This window comes from Lepidothrix coronata, unplaced genomic scaffold (assembly GCF_001604755.1).
Source record: "Lepidothrix coronata isolate B3197 unplaced genomic scaffold, Lepidothrix_coronata-1.0 Scaffold107, whole genome shotgun sequence".
Taxonomy (NCBI): Eukaryota; Metazoa; Chordata; class Aves; order Passeriformes; family Pipridae; genus Lepidothrix; species Lepidothrix coronata.
Genome location: NW_016690287.1, coordinates 4,062,392 through 4,084,395, shown reverse-complemented (window position 1 = coordinate 4,084,395; position 22,004 = coordinate 4,062,392). Strand labels below are relative to the sequence as shown.

The window sequence follows — 22,004 nt, the reverse complement described above, 5'->3', positions numbered from 1 at the left end:
ATTGCCTATTGTCTTTTCATGGGACACCTCTAAGAAGAGTTTTGCCCCATCTTTTTTACTGCCTCCCATCAGATATTTCTGCACTTCAATAAGATCCCCCTGAGCCTTCTCTTCTCCAGCATGAATAGCCCTAGGTCTCTCAGCCATTCCTCATATGGCAGTTGCCCTAATCCCTTAATCATTTGCATTGACTAGCTCCTGTATATCCAGGTCTCTCCTGTACATCCATGTCTCTCTTGTACTGGTTGGCCAGAACTGGACACAGCACTGCAGACGTGGCCTCCCCAGTGCTGAGTCGAGGGGAAAGATCCCCTCCCTTGACCTGCTGGCAACACTCTGAGCACTCTGTTTTTTTCACAGGAGAAACTGTGGAAATATCAGACATATTGAACAGAAAATTTTCCACTTTAAAAAAAAAAAATAAAAGAAATCATAATTTTCTGTTTAAAAGAGTGAACCATTTTCTGTATAAGAAGGCAAAGAAAAAAAAGATGAAAAAAATTTTACTGCACAACCCTCTATCCACAATAAGTAAAATTCCTTTTTGCAAGATTGAGTCCCCACTTCATAGTTTGGAACTGCAGCAAAATCAGAGCTACCCTCTGTGGATGTGTGAGCTGCCCTTTTATGGACAAGAAATGTGTTTTCTCCGTTCTCAGTTTGTCACAGTATGAGTTCACCTAAATCTAGACTGTTGCTTGCAGCAATGTTTTGCTTTGGGGGGAAAAAAATCTAAGATGTTCAGTTACCATACAATTACTGTCACACCTAAATAAATACTAACTTAATGTAGATGGATCTCAGAGCCCAGACTGTACTGTATGAAAAATTGCAGAGCAATTTAGTCTTCTCTCAGAAAATTATTTGCTTTTAAAAACAGTAATAATATTATTAAACAGATGTCATTCAGCAGATTTCTTGCAGCACTCAGGAGAGCAAACCCACATGCAGCATGACACACAAATCTATAGGATGGTGAGCAAAGCTCTGACAACGCTCTGCTCAAAGGCTGAAAGCATTATTCATGCCAACGTGCAGCTGCATGCAATCACTGCTCTGCTTAGTCTCAAAACTAAGTGGCACTAGCAAAATACACAAGTTGGAGCAGGTGATGAGGTGGGAAAAGTAAGATTGGAGTTCCTGCAGACTCTCTTTAATGTCATACTGCACACAAAAAGGAAGGGCTGGGGACGTCGGAGTTGGAACAGTTCAAATAAGCTATTTTTCTTGTCCATGGAGGAACCCCATTAATGGGAAAAATGCCTAAAAGTATTTTGCTGAACTTCATGTGATATGTCCTGTGGATTTGGTGGGAAAGATGTTAACCTACTCTGAAGTTTGATGTGTAGTTTGATTTACAGTTGGCAAATTATTTGCTGCAAAGGTAAAAATATGCCAGAACAAACCTTTATCCTTTTTCTGGATGCAAAATTTTGACAGGAGACACAAACGTTTGGTAAGATTACAATTTTCAGGGAGTTCTTCCGAGACAATTCACCAGGAAGGTTCATCAGTGGTGTTCAGAAATTCCAGGACTAGAAACAGTCAGTCTGTCCATAAAGTCCAGCACCTCAGAATATAAGACACTGTTTTAGGTGGGAGAAATGGACATTACTGGGAAACCACAGCTGTTTTATGGCCTTGGCTCTAATATGGTCATAAGACACCTTAAAAGTATATCGGTTTGTAGGTCTGGGGAGAATTGCTTTTGATAAATGGCCCATTTGCCCAAAATGGAACATTGTGCTTGTCCGAACTGAAGATAATTTGAAATTATTTTTTTTGGCATATGTGTTGTTAAATCCATAAAAAGCAGAGGAAAATGTAAAACTTCAAAATATTTATGTTTTCATATTTTCAAAGAAAATCATTCTGATGTTTCTGAACATGCTTCAGATGTTACACAATGGAATTCACAAAGCAGAGCAAGTGCTTACTCAGAGTAGCCCAGCGAGTAAGTTATCTATGGAGGAGACTTGTATTAAAGGTAAGATTTCAACACAGGTATCCTGTCTAAGAGAAGACTGACTTAACTTCCAGGCTCCTGGGGCGTGGGCTTATATGGATCTCAGGAGAAGTTCTTTCTTTGGCCTTTTGAAGAATGGTATAAAAATCTCCCAAGTATTTAGCCCTTCACATGACTTCTTCTTTTCTTTCGTTAATTTTTTCTTAAATTCAAATGATTCATTTCAGGTAGAAAGACAGATTTTGTTCAAGCCAAAGTTTTCTTGGTCAGCTGATATCAGTGAGATATTTTCATTGTTCTACAGGGTTCTTCTTGAGATTTTCCACATGTAAATTCCTAACAAAAGTATATTTTGGCTGTCCATGTGGACTGTTGGTAGTCAAGTAAATGTGCTGAATGGCCCTAGAAATGGACAGAATACATATTTACACTCCTACAGGTAGCACAGATTAGATTACATTTAGGATCTCAGTTTGGGTCCCAAAGCCATTCCACTGGGAAGTCATTCCCACTTGTCCTGTTGCTAAAATTCCTGATAAAGAGCCCCTCTCTGGCTTCCTTGTAGGTCCCTTCAGACACAGGAAGGCTGCTATGAGGTCTCCATGCACCAGTCTTCTCTGCTCCATGCTGAACAGCTCCAATATTCCAGAAAACTGTTTTTCCTGAGCTGCTGAGAAGGTATGCACCAGTTCTGCTGTCGTGCTCTGCTATTCTTTGTGCCCTTCAAGATGTTGGGTCACACCTTTGATGCTTTGAGCTCTAGCTAGAAGTAATTAAAAAGAGGGTGAGGAGCATATGGCTCTCATATCAGCCCTTGAGTGCGCTTGGAAAACACTCTGCTACGTGCAGTTTGGAAAAGCACTGGACATCAAGGTAGGAGGATTCTTAGAGTTTGTCCCTTTGCAGAGCTCTTCTTTCAGAAATACACTGGCTTTCAAAAGTGACTACAGACTTGGCAACAGAAACAAAGAAGATCCTGAAGGGAACAAGGACTATAACTAAGTGACATTAAGCATCATGAATGGTCCAAAGGATTTGTGGGAGAATATATCACAGCATGGCTGGAAAACCAGTATATCCTGGTAGTAGACTGCTAATTTGCACTAAGCAAGTTTGACTCAAACATTGCTGACATTGTGGCACAGCAGGTAAAAGCAAACAGCAGAGAAAAGGAAAGGTCATGCATTGCAAAGCTGCTTGGTCTTCTAACTGTGGCTTAGTTTTACTTTATTTTAATGGTTTATATTCCTGCCTATCACTACAGTGCCAGTGGGGTACTAATGTTGTCTGGTGGTCCAAGGAAGGTCTAAATTTAGGAGAAGTAAATAAGGTTACCTCTTCCCTCCATCAATAAATTAAATCCTCAATAACCTCTGGCAAATCACTTTCTGCTCTTTTCAGACTCGACACTTTATGTAGTAGAGGAAAGCTTGGCTTCATTTTGGAAAAAATAAATAGATTACTTTACTTTGATCAGTCTCTGAACAGTCTACACAGCTGAGGAGCAAAGCATCATCTAAAATATTCTGTGAAAAGAATGAAATCCTAGTACTGTGAAAATTCCTTAAGTATTTACTTGTAAGTCATTGCTAAGAGGAACTGGAATAGAAGGAAAAGTAACAGGTGAATTTTACATTCAGCACTGGAATCACAGAATCACAGAATCACAGCATATGATAAGTTGGAAGGGACCCTCAAGAATCATTGAGTCCAACTCAACTCTGCACAGGACCATCCCCAGGAGTCAGACCATGTGCCTGAGGGTATCATCCAAATGCTTCTTGAGCTCTGTCAGCCTTGGTGCTGTGCCCACTGCCCTGAGAAGCCTGTTCAGTGCCCAACCACCCTCTGGGGGGAAGAACCTTTTTCTAATATTCAACCTGAATCTCCCCTGACACAACTCCAGGCCATTGCCTGTGTCCTGTCCCTGGTCCCCACAGAGCAGAGTTCAGTGCCTGCCCATCCTCTTCCCCTCCTGAGGAAGTTGTAGCTGCAATGAGGTCTCTTCTCAGTCTCCTCTTCTCCAGCTGAACACACCAAGTGCCCTCAGTGTCCTCACACGACTTCCCCTCAGGGCCCTTCACCATCTTCACAGCCTCTTTTGGACACTCTCTAATGGCTTCATATCTTTCTGATATTGCAGTGCCCAAAACTGCCCCAATGTTGCAGGTGAGGCCGCCCCAGGTCAGAGCAGAGCGGGACAATCCCCTCCCTGGCCCGGCCGGCCATGCTGGGCCTGATGCCCCCAGGACAGGGTTGTCCCTCCTGGCTGCCAGGGCACTGCTGACTGGTGTCCAACTGGCCGCTGACCAGGACTCCCAGGGCCCTTTCCCAACACTGCTCTCTAGCATCACATTCCCCAGTCTGTTTGTACATCCAGGGGCAGAATTCGGCACTTCCCTTGTTGAACTTCAAATGGTTGGTGATTGCCCAGCACTCTAATTTATCAGGGTCTCTCTGCAGGGTCTCCCTGCTTTTGAGGGACACAACAGCTCCGCCCAGTTTTGTATCATCTGCAAACTTGCTCAGTGTCCCTTCCAGTCCTAGGTCTAAGTCATTTATGAGGATGTTGAAGAGCACTGGGCCTAAGATGGAGCCCTGTGGAACCCCATTAGTGAAGGTCCCTCCTCTGATGCCACCCCAGTCACTGTCAGCCTCTGTACTAGACTCATGAGCCTATTGCTCCCCCACCACACGATGAGTTTATCCAGCTGTGGAATGGACATTTTGTCCAGAAGGATACTGGGAGAGACAGTATCCAAAGCTTTACTGAAATCCAAAAAGATCACATAAGCTGGCTTCCCCTGATCAACCAGGTGGGTCACCTTGTCCCAAAAGAAAATCAGGTTTGATCAGCAGGACTTTCCCCTCATGAAGCCATGCTGGCTGTGACCAATGACTGTGTTATCTTTCAGGTGTTTTTCAATACTTCCCAGAGTAATCCTCTCCATAACTTTATCAGGCACTGAAGTGAGACTGACAGGACTGTAGTTTCCGAGGTCCTGCTTCTTGCCCTTCAGGGCAATGTTTGCCAGCTTCCAGGTAGCTGGGACCTCTCTGGATTCCCAAGACTGATCAAAAATCATCAAAAGAGGTTTTGCAATGACATCAGCAGCTCTTTCAGGATTCTTGGATAAATCCCATCAGGCTCCATAGATTTGTAGGGATCCAGCTGGAGCAGCAGATCCCACACAATTTCAGGGTCGACTGGGAGTTGATCATTCTTGCAGTCAAGGGCACTGAGACCCCCTTGGTCTGTCATCCATGTTGAAGACTGAAGCAAAGAAAGTATTAAACACCACTGCCTTGTCTGTCCCTGTTTGTAAAGTGACCATCCCCATCCTGTAACAGGCCAAGGATATTTCTATGCTGCCTATTGCCATTAAATATTTGAGAAAATTCTTTTTATTGTCTCCCATATTTCTGGCAGCTTCAACTCCAGTCGAGCTTCGGGCACACAGATTTTCTCCCTACAGCAGCAAGCAGCATCTCCGAATTCTTCCCGTGTCACTTGACCTTGCTTCTACTGGGCATACATCTTCCTTTTTTTGCCTTATTTCCAAGACAAGATCCCTGTTCAGCCAAGCCAGCCTTCTGCCTCGCCTGCTTGCCTTTCAACATTTGGGAATTGCCTGCTCCTGTGCCCTTAGGAGGTGATGTTTGAAAAGTGACCAGTGCTGATGGACCCCAGCACCTGCAAAAACATTTTCCCAGGGGACCTTACTTACTAATTCCCTGAGCAGCCTGAAGTCTGCTACCCGGCATGATTTGTGTAAGTCCGCTTGAAGCATTTGCTACTTTCTAAAAAATTTAGGAGCAGCTTCTGTTCTTCAGACCAAGCAACTAATGATCATTTGTGGTGATTGACAGCTTTTTCAGGCTTTCACCAAAGTGTAATTAATTTAATTACATAACTGTAATTAAACTCACTGCTTGCTAAGCACTGCTTTCCCATACTCTCAAGTAGTAGAAAGCCCTGTTGATTCTCTCTTCCTAATAACTATGTTGAGAAGAAATACATCTCTTCTCCTTTGTGCTTAGGGGAAAATGCAGAAGGTACAGAATAAGAAAAGTGTCACTGCATTCTCAATGTTCAAAAAGATGGGAATATGAAATAATTGCATATGAAAATTTGCACCGTAGTTCAGAGTAGTAATCGACTATTTGCACAACATGTGCCTGCAGAAGGATTTATTGAACTAGATTGCTGCAGAGTGCTGAATGTCCCTACAGGCACTATGACCCTCCTGAACGTTTCTACTTCTCAGGATACGGAAATTTCAACACATATGGATTGAAGCTGAAGCTTTCACAAGAGCCAGACCCTCTAAGAAGCCAAAGAATTCAGAGACAAAAATCTAGTGGGACTGAGTTATGGCAGCCTTGAGTGTTAACCCTCCCATCCTGGGTGCCAACCAAACTGTAGTTAGAGAGAAGGAATTTAAAACTAATTCATTCTTCTTGCAGATGGGCAGGGGAGAGCGGTTGCACACTACAACTGGGGGAGACCACCAAAGTTTCTTAATTTCTGCAGCAGGTCAATTGCCTTTAATAATGCTTTACTCAAGGCTATTTTCAAAAAAGACACATCTGAGCACTAAGCCCAAACAGCCTCCAGTGACTGGTATATACCTAATCTCTCATGGAAATGGAGTTCAGCCTACTGAGTTACTGACATTTCCTTTTCCTCTTTAAATGACTGGCGGAGCAAAACACAGCAGGACAGCTGCTCACTCCAGCACAAAAAACTCATCTGCACTTTGAACCAATCTACAATGCTACTTATGATTATCATTGTGACCATGACCCTACTTGTCATTGAAGAAAGCTTTCCCAACTGGTGACATCTTCCTGAGGAACACTTTTGCAATAATACATCTTCTGCAAGCAGCAATCTGTTCTTGGAGCAGTTAAATGAGCTATGTAGAGTCACAGCAACATCTATTCATTCACACAGGTGATTGCAACAGCATGTGTGTCTACATTTGATCTTTCCACCACAAATATATCTATATCTTTTTGGGGATGAAGATGTGGTTGCCTTACACGTACCTGCCCTTTTCTAAGAGAAAGGTCAAGAGCAGTTCCTCAGTGCTTACCTCACTGTTTGGAACAGCAGCTGCTTCTCACACCTTGTGCACAGTTAATTCTGTTAGGTTTTGGCCCTGCACCTCCCTCCCCCGCCACCAACATCGGGTGGTGTTCAGGGCACTTAAGACCTCCTTGGAGGCATTTGACACTCCCCAGCATCCTCTCGCCATCCCACTGAGGGGCTCAGTCATGAATAATGTCCGGTATAATGTCAGCCATATAAGCTCCATCCCCAGCTGTATAATCAGCCACAGAAGTTTCCTCAGTCACAATGAGGTTCTTCTCTGGTTTAATTCCTTTCCTCCCTGACATTTATGTGACACGTTTACATATTTACACCTGTCTGTCTCTGCTCCGACTGCCATGGTATGATTTTGCATTAACCAGTCAACTGATTCCTCTGTGTATTGAGAAGGTCGGAAGAAGTTTGAAGGCTGGGATCCCAGTTTCTCTGATTTGTTGGAAGAGTTTGGCCTAGTCTAAATCTCTTTTCATTATTTTCTATATCTGCAAAGAAAGAAATTCTGTGCAATGATGTTGGGGGTTTATCACCCTAGATATATACCCTGGTATCCTTTGTTTTTTCACTCCAAGAACTGCCTGTTTTTCCCCTACTGAGAGAACAAAAGTAAGGATTTCTTCTCTCCACACAAGGCACAATAGCAGTGCAGTAGGATACCCTGTGTGCTGCATGTCTGTTTTGAGAGTAACAAGACATCTTAACAAATATATTTCCATAAATGTACACAGTGTAAATCATCCTCTGGGTACTTTTACCATTCTTGAGGATGAACAGCTGGAGACCAGCTGTGGGGAGAATGACTTGGGGGTGCTGGTGGGTGAGAGGCTGGACCTGCCCTGGCTGTGTTCGCTGGCACCCAGAAAGCCCCCGTGCCCTGGGCTGCACCCAAAGCAGCGTGGGGAGCAGGGGAGGGGGGGATTCTGCCCCTCTGCCCCACTCCGAGGAGACCCCCCTGCAGTGCTGCCTCCAGCTCTGGGGGCCCAGCACAGCAAGGACATGGAGGTGTTGGAGTGAGTCCAGAGGAGACTGTGAAGTTGGTAAGGGGACTGGAGCAGCTCTGCTGTGAGGAAAGGTGAGAGAGTTGGGATTGTTCAGCCTGGAGAAGAGAAGGCTTTGAGGTGACCTAATTGTGGCCTTCCAGGACCTGAAGGGAGCCTAGAATGAAGATGGAGAGAGACTATTTCCAAGGGTCTGGAGTGACAGGACAAGGAGGAATGGCTTCAAACTGACAGAGACCAGGTTTAGATTGGATATTAGGGAGAAATTCTTCCCTGTGAGGGTGGGGAGGCCCCGGTACAGGTTTCCCAGAGAAGGTGTGGCTGCCCCATCCCTGGCAGTGTCCAAGGCCAGGTTGGATGGGGCTCTGAGCAACCTGGGCTAGTGGAAGGTGTCCCTGCCCGTGGCAGGGGGTTGAACAAGATGGTCTTTAAGGTGCCTTCCAACCTAAACCATTCTATGAGTCTCACATCACTGATATTTGAACAGTCCATAAACATTTATCTTGATTAATTCTGACAAAGTAGGAGGGATGCCATTGCTCCCATTTTAAAAGAGCATAAACCGGAATACTCAGAAGTTACATGATATTTGTAATGTCATACAGATTGGGGTTTTCATGTTGCATTGACTGGTCAGGGAAGTCAACCTGCAATACTGTATGGAAGTTTGGTTGATCAATGACAAGAGTAAAATGCAAGGAAATGAAAAACAAAGCCATTTTCTTAGTCATGGCAAAGAAATAAAGCTGTGGTTGAGCAAACAATTTCCACAAAAGCTGAAGTATTTCTACATATTATTCACTGTGTAGCTCTGAAAACTGCCCAAAGTAAATCATGGTAGCAGATAATTTAAGCTGATATACTGTGTGTTAGTTAATATTTTCATTACTCTTTGTTAATAGCATCAGGGCCAAGCAGCAAACAAATTAAATTTGCAGCTGAATTTGGAGGGGATGCAAACAGCAGTAAGCAAAGAGAAATACAATCTCTGCTGTGGAGATGGAGACATAAAATATTGGCAGAAAATTGCAAAATGAAAGTCAAAGTAGAAATTAAAAGCTAACATGCTGTGGGAATGCTGGTATTGAACAGTGATATACAGAGGGGGAAAGAAACTTAGAAAGGAGCAATACCTGATCAGACCCAGGAATGAACTAAAATTTTTGGAAAAGCACAGTATTTAATAAAGGTAAATACTGAGGCATTTCTTTGCAGAGCTAAAAGGGAATTGTAGCTTTTTGTAGCACAGGAGTGAAAGTGGGAAAGCTGCTTGAAAGGTGGAAGGTATTGTCATATGAAAACAAAATCGGGAAAGAACAGTAAAAATTACTGAAAGGGTTGGAAAACTGACCTCTGAGGAAATTGCCTTGAAGGTGCAAGGCTTTGCTATGAGCTGACAGAAAGGCCATGAGAAAAAACCCAGAGTAAAGATCTGGAAAGCATGAGCATTGGTGAAAGAGAACATTCACTTTGGGGTGGGGCAAAAGAGTGCAATCAGGAAAACTGGGATTAAGCTAAGGAAAGGGAAGTTAGGCTGATCATCAAAAGCAGTTTTCCAGCTCTGCAAGATGTTTGTAACAAACCCAAAGCCACACCAAAGAGGCCTGGTTTCATGTTTCGTCTCAGCCCTGAAACTCCATCTAAGTCTTTTTTTGAAACAGTTTGAAGATCCATTAACCTTTCAAGTCAACCTGCACCTACTTTGGCTCAACCACGGCTGATTAATTGTTTTGTATTAAAATCAGGCCATTGAGGGCTTAAGTTTTCCATAATTAAAGTTGAGAGCAGTCTCCCAGACGAAACTCGCTTCTTTCACCTCCCCACAATTCTGAGGGGTTCAAGCCTGGCTTTATAAGAGATTATTCTCACTGTTCTATTTATAAATGCCAGAGGTGGGTTTTGTCTGTTTAGGTAGCAGGAGGCGAAAGGGAAACATCTCTCAGATGATTAGAATTTTGTCCCTCTCCTTAGGCTATGAAAGGCCAGCCTCCTGGAGACCCTGTGATGTAGGATGATCTGGAATGTTTTTGCATTTACATTCCCACTGGCCAATTCATTTTTTTGGAAAAAAAAAGTTACAGAAAGAAACTAAAAAGAGAGTTTTAAACTGCTATTTGTTAGTTTTTCTGATATTAGGAATCTCAAAGGGACAACTTAAAGTTTCAATTTCAATATATCATTATTTTGCAAGATTTTGCATGGAGAGCAAAAGCTTTCTCTTTTCTTTTCGTTCAGAAGCTGAAAACTTCCTCTTCTATCTTTTTTAATACCTTCCATTTCTGTTTTCATTTATGAAGTAGAGAAAACAGTGAAATCAAGCAAGCAAAGAGAAAAAAGCAAGGAGTCCAACTTCAAAAATGTTAGTCTCATTGTGAAAAATCTTGCATACCTAATCCCAGTTTATGGGTACAGACAGGACTCCCACCCATGAGGAAACAGAAATACTGTAATAGGGAATACTAGTTAGAAATGAAATAAGCTTTTGTTCAGTTAGAATTAAAATAGATCCTGAAGTTAACCTAAGACCAAGAAAAAAAAAGGATTTATTTGGTTTTCTGACAGCTCTGCTGTGACCCTTGAATACAGATGTTCGCATTGAGAGTATGGAATCACAGAATCATTAAGGTGGGAAAAGATCGCCAAGATCATCGAGTCCAGCCCTGACTGATCATCACCTTGTCAACTAAACCAGATCACTGAGTGCCTCATCCGGTTGCTTCTTGAACACCTCCAGAGATGGGGACTCCACCACCTCACTGGGCAGCCCCTGCCAATGCCTGACCACCCTTTCAGTGAACAAATTCTTCCTCATGTCCAACCTGAACCTCCGCTAGCCCAATTTGCGGTTATTTCCTCTTGTCCTGTTGCTTGTTCCCTGGGAACAGAGCCTGACTCCCACCTGGGTGCAACCTCCTGCCAGGGAGTTGTAGAGAGCAATAAGATCTCCCCCTGAGCCTCCTTTTCTCCAGGTTGAGCATCCCCAGCTCCCTCAGCTGCTCCTCGCAGGACTTGTGCTCCAGACCCTTCCCCAGCTCCGTTGCCCGTCTCTGGACATGCTCCAGCCTCTCAATGCCCTTCCTGCAGTGAAGGCCCAGAACTGGACACAGGATTTGAGGTGTGGCCTCACCAGTGCCCAGGACAGAGGGTATGGTGTGAGAGCAGCACCAGCTCTTACAAGGCCCAGACAGATTTTTTAGGTACCATTTGCTCAGAAGGAACAGCTTTGCTCCTCGAGAGTTTGTCCCGGTCACTGACTCTGTGTGAGCCTTGCTGTACCTCCTCATGCCACGCGTGCTCCATGGGACTGGGACTGAGACAAACTGTGACACAAGAGGCTTGGTGGGGAAGATATGCTTCATTTCATCCAAAACTACACCTGTGTTTGCTTTTCAAAAGCCCGTGACTCTGGGTTTCTCTGAAACCACACAAATACATCCATGGCCACTTCGTGAATCAAAGTCTGCTTTCTGAATGTTCCCTGTTCCTCAAAGGTTCACAAACCTCCAAATAAAAAATTCTTGTTAGGCTTGCAGGTGCAAAGTATCTGATGCAGCATTCTCTAGCAAAGGACCCTAGGCCTGATCCATATACCTTAAAACCACCAACAGGAACTCACTGAATTCAGCACGAATTGGACAAAGCTTTTGCACAGTGAGGGGTGTGGGGGAATGACAATGTGAACACACACAGTTGATGTTTGATCCTTATTTTATCATACATGCAGCACGTGAGCAATTAGAATAGCTTTGTATAATTAGTATCTTTTCCGTGCCATTTGCACAGGTGCAGTAGCTTGCTCACAACCAACTTAAAATTAGGTTTTTAAAGTTATTCTCAGAGAAAAGGGAGTCTTGTATTTCTGATGAAATACAGGTTAGTGCTTTGGAGGGAAAAGAGGAAAAGTGTGCTTCCTTGCAAAAGATATAAGACTTCAAAAAGAGCTTGTATAAGTAAAAGCTTTTCTATTCTGACCAGCTAAGTAAGCTGGTTAAGAGGAGAGATCACCTCTACCAAAAACCCTTCTCACTTTTACACTGTGAAATCATGAGGGCTCTCCCAGAACTGCTCCCAGCCATACAATGAGACCCCTGAATCCTTCCTGTGGAGAAGAGCTCATGAATACAATGTGTGCCCATGAAAGGCTTGTGTTTTTTCACGTTGTGTCTGATTCTTTCAAAAAGCCATTGCCCATTTAGAGAAAAAAGTCATTCTACTAATTGGCATTACTTTATAGCAAATTGTTTACATGTAGGCCTGTCCTGAGGGTAAAGACCGTTCTGGTAAATCGGGCTACTCTGCATTTTTTTTGCTTGTAAAAATCTGCCTGAAGTGGAACTTTGCTTGTGAGTCCCCTAGTTCATCAATGTGCATGTGGATAAAATTTCCAGTATGCAGTTCTCCTCGAGACATGGAAGTTTTCCAATTTTAACTCTCAGTTAACACTTTGCTGTGAGTTTGACTATATTTAGGGGTTAATGCTCAAGGGGTGGAGAGATTATTCTGGTCTCAGGCTAGCAGTGTATGATTTTTAAATTTGTGTGTTGCCCTGATGCAATGTAGATTGCTCACACATTCGGCTCATGGTTGAATGCTTTGCTAAATTGCATCCAAAATCTTCTAATTTGCAGACAAATTAGGGTCTCTACAAGCATTTCTGAAGTCAAAGAATGATCTCTGTGTTCTCCTGTTGTGCTAATGCAAGCTCTGCCCCTCTGCCAGGTCCAAAGCTCATCTGAAAACTGCCTTGGGTTTTGCTTTATCCTTATCTTTTAATCTAGATGCCATTTTGCTGTTGATACACAATGCCTTCCCCCTCTCCCCTGCCAAAAATCTTTGAAAGGGGAATTTTAGAACTGGGAATGCTTTAACACATGTTTTCTCTCACCAAGCATATGATCTCCAGATATTTCATAGAAAAGCAAGGTTTTAACTGGGCATGTGAGGGAGGCAAATGAGACGCACAGCAGCTGGCCTTGCCTCTCCTCATACAGTCAGTAATTAGTATATCTTTTTAGAAAATTTCTTCTTACTGAAGAAATTCTGGTCATGAAAAAAAATTATAGAAGGTCAGGATTAAAGTAACTTTCAGGGTATGAGAACAAGGAATGGAAACTAATTTTTTTAATAGACTTTTGTTCACCTCTTGTTGTATGCACACTTAGTTCATGTCATGAAAAAATCCTACTGACATCTAACCACCACAAAATTCATAGAATCACAGAGTCATAGAATGATTTGGGTAAGAAGGGGCCTTAAAGATCATCTAGTTCAACCCTCTTGCTAACAGAGGGTAAGAAGAGGCTGCTGGCAGCCTTGCTGCAGGCACGGCAGATTTTCTTCATAACTAAGAGTGGCTTTGTTGACCAAGTGCTTTTGCTGTTGTTTTACAGTTTAGAAACTAAAGCCCAGGCAGGTTGTGTGACTTTTCCTAGATCATGGGAGGCCAAGGTCATGTGAGAAGACAGTTGGAGAGTGGGCATTCAGATCTTCCTCTCTTGAAGTGTAGGCTGTGGTTAGTTCTACACCCTGGACTAACCTCTTCCTTCAGGTTCTTCCCCAAACTCTGCTGGACTCAACCAAAGTCCACTGAGTCAGCTAGCCAAAACCAAAAGTAATTCCATGCAATATTTCTTCCTACTGAAGTGGTAAGGAAAGGAAACAGTCCTTACTCTAGCAAAGTCAAAAGTGACTGGGAAGCAAGCAAAGGGAGGAAAAAGGATGTGGAAAACATTGCCAAAGGTGTCCACGGCTGGCTCTTGCAGAAGATGTCAGGTGCCTTGAGGAATTAAGAATAACTTGGAATGAGCTTTAAAAAAGGATCAGGCCAATGTAAATCGGCTGTAACAGTTCAGTAGTTTTCCCCAGGAACCAACAAAACAATCAAGGGAGGGATTTTTAATTCTGCACTTAGGAAAAGCCTGGTCCTAGACTTCAATTTGCACAGTAGAAATCCCTGATTAAAAAGGAGCCAAAGACCGTTGTGTTTCAGGAAGTAGGAGAATTAGGAATGCTTACTTTGGACGATGGTGTAACTTTACAGTGTAGCCTATACGAGGGGAGATGCACAGCTGCATCTCCCCAGGAGCAGAGCACAGAATATATTGTGAGTCAGTCACAGTTCCTCCCTATCTTCCCTCCACCACCACATGCACTCCCTTTGCTCTGCTACAAAAGTCAATTACTTCATCCTTATTTTTTTTTTTTTCATGGAGCAGTTTTCTCTCCCATGCTCCCAGCCAGCTCCTTTGGCTAGCAAGGAAGCGGAGTGGGGTGAAGCCTGGGCTCTCTGCACTTCTGTCATCTCAGCATCCCCTCTCCACCCACTTCCTCTCAGCAGGGAGTATTGGGTGAGCAGTCCCTGCTCCTCTTGCTGCAGGCAGAGTTGTATTAACTTTAACAGTCCTGGGAGCAAAGCTGGGGGAGAGGGAGGGACACTCCTTCCTCATTCCCTCCCTTCCTCTCTCTTATATTCCTGTCTGAATGCCAGCACTGGCAACCTGTGGTGACTTTAACCCAGCAAGTGCATTCAGTATAGATTCCCAAGTAAAGACCCATGTCAAAATGAGACAGGATGTTACCAGAGCTGGAAAATGAGGGCACATGTATCCTGAAACCTGTGAAAGACCAGCCTCTTCCTAACCTGCTCTCAGTCTGTTGCTAGAAAATATGGAAGGGAGCCCATTGCACAAACAAAACAAAGCAATCACATCCTTAGGAACTTTGGGGAGGCAAACATATGGGGAAACTCTTTACTCAAGGTGAGAGGTCAGTCAACATCTTGGGATAACTGCATGTAAAGGGGATAGAAAGTTCTCAGGCCTTTCTGACGGTGGGAACGCAAAGAGCTTTGCTGAGCTACATGCAGGAGTAAAGGGCTTTTTCAAGGGTAGGCAACTTTTCCTGTGGCTGGCTCTGATGGGAAGCTTACACACGTTCAGGAAATATCTCCTGTACCCTCCTAGGAAAAAACAAAACCCCTCACATATGCCTCTTTTCTGACCTGTGCTCCCATCATCTCCCCCTAAACCAGCATCTCGGGGTTGGAAACACTTCAATCCTTAGAAGCTTCTTCCTTGACCATGTCATGAAGACCTCTTTCTTGTCAGCACACATAAGGCGGGTACCGTTTGTGATTTCAGGCTTTCAGTATAGCTTTGATTAGGATATAGGTGAATGGATAGCAGAATAGAACCTGGCAGGTCAAGCCTGGGGGATTGAGACCATTTGGACTGTGGAACTCGAGTGCATGTGCAGAAATCATATTTACAAGCAAAATAATTTGCTAGAGATATCTAGAAAAGATAAGACACATATTTGTGGACTGCTAGAAATTAAGGAAAGTTACTGGGAACATTTATTCCCGTTTTAAACAATTAAATGGTATTATGCTTGGAGACAGTTGTGTGTATGGAACTCTTAAAAATCAAAGCTCGAGGCCAAATTCTGCTCTTGGTCACGCAGAAAGCAGGCGACTGTGGACTGAGTTGCATGTAACTGAGGTCATAATCTGGCATTGAGTCCGAGCTGGCTCGGTTTTCTACTAAGCTAAAATCAGTCCTGGTAAGTTGTTCTGAGGAAATCCAATAGGGAATGGGTCCGGTGCTAATGCTCACCAGCAACATGATTCCAAATAAACTGGAGGAATTTAAGAAACAATGGTGTGTCTTCTGATTAAAAGTTGTTCATACAGACTTAAAATAACTCTGTAGACTTGAGTGGTGCTACTTCAGATTTACCTGGAGAAAATGTGACTTTGTGTTTGGAAGACCTTCCGTGACAGATCTCAAACAAAAGTACTTAGAAAGCGTATAGAAAATTCTGAACATTGTAGTAAACCCAACTTATTTTCTTTTTCTCTTTTCTATGCTCTGTCAACAAGTTAAAACTAAGATCAGCATTTCTCCAAATTCTTTCCTTTTCCTTAAATTTGGGAAAAATTCTGAGCCTCCACTGTAAAGCTTGAAGTGGTCTGTTTTGCTGGTTCACGTGGTCTACAGCTATGTGAAAGGAAAAAAAAATAGCATTACTGCAAGAAAGGGGACTGGTTTGTCTGCATTCTAATGAAAGAAATTCCTTAAAATGCAAGTATCACTGCACAAAAACATATAGTAATTTTCCTGCATTCTTCCTAACCTTGCAGTGAAAAATAGAGTTTTATGCACAGAATAAAGACAATATATGATCTCTGAATTGTCCTTTATTTGTTTCTAACTGAAGAGAAATTTTAATACTAAAATAAGATATTAGGTTAGAGATTTGAAATAAAAGTTCTGGATTAACAGAAGGACAGAAGGACATTGATCTTTTGGAGGAGTCCAGAGGAGTCCATCAAGATGATCAGAGGGATGGGGCAGCTCTGCTGTGAGGAGGGGCTGAGATAATTGGGATTGTTTAGCCTTGAGAAGAGAAGGCTTCAAAGTGACCTTATTGCCCCATGTCTTGTTCTGGTGATTGCCTTCTGGTGTCTAATTCAAGACAGATTAAACCATGAGAACATTTCCAGGACATGAATTTTTTTCCAGACAGGTAAAAAAAAAAATGCCCATTTTGTATGGGAGAAGTCTTATAGAACTCCTAGTGAAAACAAAAGAGAATATAAAGAAAGAAGATTGTAAAACATTACATGATGAACATTAAAAAAAAATAACCTTTAAAATGTTATTAGCTCCTGTCCTTTGTGTTCTGGGAAGGCAAAATTGCAGCCAAATGAAAACAGAAGAAACTAAACTCTACAAACAGCACAGAAAGGTGAAAAGAAGAATGAAGAATGTTTATCATTATTTCTCTTCAGAACACAGATAATGACTGACTCTCCTAAATAAATACATAAATAAATAAGAATTGTATTCCTTTTGAAGCTTCCATGGTTAGAAATTTCCTTATGGAGTTCCCTGTCATTTTCTTTCTTGAAAACATTCATGCTCTTTGCTTTAGTTACCCTTTAGGGTAACATGTTCCATATGTCACATAGCCTTTGTATGAAACAGTTTAGACACAAACCTCCTTTCCTCCCCCTGACCCAATTTTAAGGTCTTACTGCTGTGGAGGACTAATCTGGACCAATTTGATCAGACCCTCCTATGTTATAAACGTCATTCAACTCACCACAACTTTTTTTCCCCCCTTTCCATAACAATAAGACCAACCAAGTTGTTCTTTGGTAAGTGTTGCTATTATAAACTCCCTTAAACTCTACCTCTAATTGAACAGTGCTTCCTGACTCAGTTCATTATTGTACTACTTGCTTTCATGCAAGTGAGTTTTTAGAGTAATGCAACACAGAAGCTTATTATCTTCTTTTTTTCCTGGTTACTATTCTCTGGAGTAGATGCCAAAGAGGATTTGGTTTTGCTAACAGTGGCTTCCCAAGTATTTTTTTATGCTTTCCATACAACACAAATTTTTTCCTGCTCAAATACTTCTTTTGATCTGATTTCTTGGAATAAATTGCATTTAGCATCTTCACAAGCTTTTTTTTCTTTATGCTTTCTCATTAGTCTTCTGTGTAAGAAATGTATGCACTAAAAATTGTTCAGATTGTTCAGTTCACTGATTCAAAAATTCTCTCTTGTTCCCTGTGCCTCACCTCTTTCTCTAACACTAGTTTAGACTGGAGGAAGCTCCAGTGCAGCTGATAAAATGAAACTTGTGCAAACCAAGCACACACGAGAAAAGAAGGGCCCCCTCTCTTTCCGATTCTGTTCTCCCAATATTCACATTCTTCAAATATCCAAAACTATAACCCTGACAAAGTGTCTTTTCAGTGAGTTAATCTGCTTGCTATCAGTTTAGCTCGTGTTTGTTCTACTGGTAGGAAAAAAGGATCAAACAAATTGTTTTAGAATGGATCACATAGGAAAGTTGCACCAGTTCAAATTTTAACTGAGCCTGTATCAAAACCACACTGGTTTATACCAGGATCAGTCAGGGACTGCACTGTTAGGAAAAATTTCTTCATGGAAAGTATTGTAAAGCATTGGAGCAGATTGTACAGGAAAGTAGTGGAGTCACCATCCCTGGAAGTGTCCAAAAAACATGTGGATATGGCACTTGAGGACACAGGTTAGTGGTGAACACAGTAGAACTGGGTTACCAGTTGGACTCAATGATCTTAGGTCTTTTGCAACCTTAACAATTCTTTCTTCTTGCCTTTGACACAACTATATGGGCAGAAGGTTCTCTAAATCCCTCCTGGCAAAAGTGGATTTTCCCTTCTCCAGTGTGATTTGCTGGTGGAAAATAGCCCCATCTACACATGATTTTGCCTCTGGTGGCTGTTTCTTGATGGAATCAAGCCAGCAAACACACTGTAGGCCCAGGCCAGACCTACACATGTTTTAAAATGAACAGCATGGACACAGATGTGCTGCTGCAAAGGCCTTGTGTTGTACAGTTTATTCTTGGGAAAGGGCATGGCTCTGTTGGTAGTTAAATCCCTTTTCTTGTCATGTGCTGTCATCCCATTAGAGAGCTTTGTTGGCAGGGGCGACAGGTGGAATCATGGCTCCAGACAACCCCTTCTGTTCTCCTCAGCTTTAGAAAACTTGTGATTTGGTATCTCCATAGTGTGTACTTTCATGATATTCCCATCAAACTGAACTCTTCTCCAATTATTCCTGTTTTCCAGGTGCAAATCTGTCTGACAAAGAGACGAGCTGACCTGCCAAGGCCTGCAGGAGGCCCGTGGTGTGCCAGCATTGGACTGAAATGAGCCAAAGTAAGCAATGGCCAGAGAAGCTTCTGGGTTTGAACCTGCTGATTCCTGCAGCAGAACACTTCCTTGAGTAGTACCAAATTGTTTTGCTGTAACGTAGTGTCTTGTGGTTGGATTCTTTGGTTTCCTAAAAAGTCAAACCGCAACCGAAACTCCTGCAGCAGTTGGGATGTTCTTAAATTCTTATGCTGCAGGGATTGTCTGCTCCTGATGTCTCCAGGATTCGCTCTCCTGGCTGGACTTGTCTCAGTGAGAGCACTAACACAGCACTCCCACCTTTTCTCTCTGCCCTTCTGTTTCCATGACCTTTAAAAAAGTCAAACACCTTAAGATCCTCTCTCAACAATGGCCAAGTTAAAAGTTTATTAGGAGGAACTGAGGAACAGACACATAGAATTTATCACCAAATAAGCCTCACATATTACAGAAATTGCTGGAAACTGGGTGAGAAGAGCTAAGACATGGAGATCACTTCTGGGTTTTGCCCCTTTACCAACAGCCTCTGTTGCACAGAGCTGTTATTTCATTCTCTCTACTGCAGCCTCAATTCCTCCTGGTGTCTACTCTACCAATAGTCCTGAGCAACATCAGGAAACATTCCTCTCTGCCATCTCTGCAGAACAGCTTCCAGAGGAAAGGATAGGAGCTGCAAAATCTAGGCCCCTGCTCCCCTGCTGTTAGGCAGGTACATTCTTACTCCAGAGAAGCTCCTGAAAGCTTTAATTCAGGTAGGCAAAGGAGGACAGGCTTTGAAAGCAGAAAATTGAGCAAATTAGCAGGCAACAACTGAAGTTTCCACCTCTACCCTAATTCTTACACTGGTTTATAGTCACTTAGAGCCCTGCAAAGTTGAGATGGTGTTGAGAAGTACAGAAGAAATTGGTGTTAGGATATTAGCTACTTGGAATTTTTCTGGTTCTGAGAGAACAGCAGTCTGACATCCCCTCAAACATCATTTGTGATGCACCACTTCTGTAGTGTTCAGGAATAGTGCATGTCTTTGATTTGAGTACAAATTGGCTCTCGGGCATAAATAAAGATTGAGAAGCCAAAGTCTGTGTCAGGATCTCAGTTTTGAACTCAGTATCCTTGGAACTGAATCTGTGCTTTGATTTATCACTTTTGTTGCAGCTTGAATTATGTTATAACCAGAACCTGCACGAATTCCTTCTCAGGTATTTCTGTTCTTTATCATTATCTTGATTTGTTTCTATAGAATATTTAAGACAAAGCCCTTCATGAAAGGATGAGAAATCCTCTATTCACACTCAGGAGAAATGTCTGCCACAATGCTGACTTTTCTGAGTAGACTGCAGGATTCTGTCAGCCTGTTTAAGCTCAGAAAAAAAGTTTACTTCGCTGAACAGTCTTTTTTTAGTGTAAAGAAGAGTAGAACATTCTTTCAAAATGAAGAAAACTTTAAAAATCCCACCAAATCAAAGTGCAGTCACATACTCTACTGATGAAGAGAGTGTAGGAACCTATATTGACTACAATTGTATGTAGAGAAAGAAACAACATTTAACATAAAACAAACAAACAAAGTAAGCGGCATTTCTTAAAGCTAAATTTAGGAATTGCAAAGAGTCAAAAATGCTTTAAATCACTGGAACTTGTTTCAGGTACAAAGAAACTAATTGGGATTTGAAGTACTATTTATTATGGAGAAGAGTGATCCCGAAAGCTGAGAGAGTGTCAAAGAGTTAAAAGTTATGAATTTGCCAAGGAAAAACATGAGTCAATATCAAAAAGTTTCCAAGTTGACCATCTGAAAATATTTTGGGTTCAATTCAACAGATCAAAATGGCTTGCTTGACTTGAACTTTAAAAGAAATATAAAAAAAATAGGTTTAGAAGTACAAGTTGTTTAATTGTTTGAAGTGAACAGGCTTTCCTTCCACACAGTTTGAATTTAATTTATTAGAGTTTTCTGATTCAAAACCATTTCATGAATTTGGGAAGACTGGGCTGTATGGTGCGTTTATTGCAAAGTGAGAATCTCATCTGGTTGCTGCAAGTCAATGCAGTCAATCCTTGACCTGAAGGATAATGCCATTACAGAGGAATCATAAGATCTTACAATATTGTCCAAAGGATCTGAGGGACAAGTATGTAAAAGCCTTGGAAGTCTATTTTGTCTGACAATACAGGCATCTGAATTTTGTCTAGAAGGTTATATTTTCTGCAGTTTAACGTCACTGACTAGTGGTTTGCATCCCTGTGAGGATCTGGCCCTTAACTGAAAATATTCCAATGCTTTGTGAAATTATATCATTCAGTGAAAAAAAACCAACAAATCTTGATTGTCAGCATGTGTCACGCAGGAGCTGTTTTTTGGTTTGGTGCCAGTGCACTTTTTCAGCAGTTCTGAGATTGGCAAATGTATTTCTTCATGATAAATTAAAAAAAATAAAATAAATCTCCTCTCCTCCCTCCTACCCATCTTTGCTCTTCTCCCAGCTGTCATCACTGTTTACAGTTTGAGTAAGCAAAAATATATATATTTACAAGTACAGCTTGCTGCTGTGTTTGCTGGTATAGACTGCCTGGGGGCATATCTGTGAATGGAGCACATACATAAATATACCCCCTTCTCCTGTCAGCCTCTCCCCTCCCCTGCCTTGTTTTCTTAAGCTGTGTGTTAAATCTCTTCTGTTGGATTCTGTTGGATTCCAATTTTGGAGGGGGACTAACGTCTTCCCTCATGGCTATTCGTGAGTGCTGTCAGATCTTGGGCACTAAGCATGAGGTTCCCACCACTCCCAAACCTCCTGTCCTTCCCAAACACTGCAGTTCCCTCTCTCCTGCCCTGTGAACCTGCCCGCTGGATTAACTGAGGTCACGGAGCAGGAGGAACGTCATGTTGCAGCTGAACTGTTCCACCTCTTGGGGTTGTGTGTGAAAGTAGGAGAAGATTTTATTTTCAGCTGCAGCCTCATGCTAGTGGCCCTTCTCCTGACTGGATATGTGCCCATTGGACAATCCCAGAGCATCCTGGTTGCCTGCCAGCCCCAGATGCCAGAAGCATGTCCCCACTTCCTCTCCCCTTGCATGATGAAGTCTGCGGGGTCTCATCCACCAGAAGGCAGGAAAGTTGCATCTTGCATGCTTTTGGGGCAGTGGATCCTTACGAAGGCCTCCAGATGTTATTGTAACAGCAATTAAAAATCTACCATAACTAACTGAATAATGGACAATAAATTTAAAATTGGG

The 22,004-nt window shown here is 42.4% G+C and overlaps 1 protein-coding gene across 1 annotated transcript in view; it reads right to left on the bottom strand.

Annotated features, from left to right (window-relative positions):
* The window catches only part of NTF3 (neurotrophin 3), a 58,073-nt gene that overhangs the window by 5,767 nt on the left and 30,302 nt on the right, over positions 1-22,004 (bottom strand). The window lies entirely within an intron of this gene.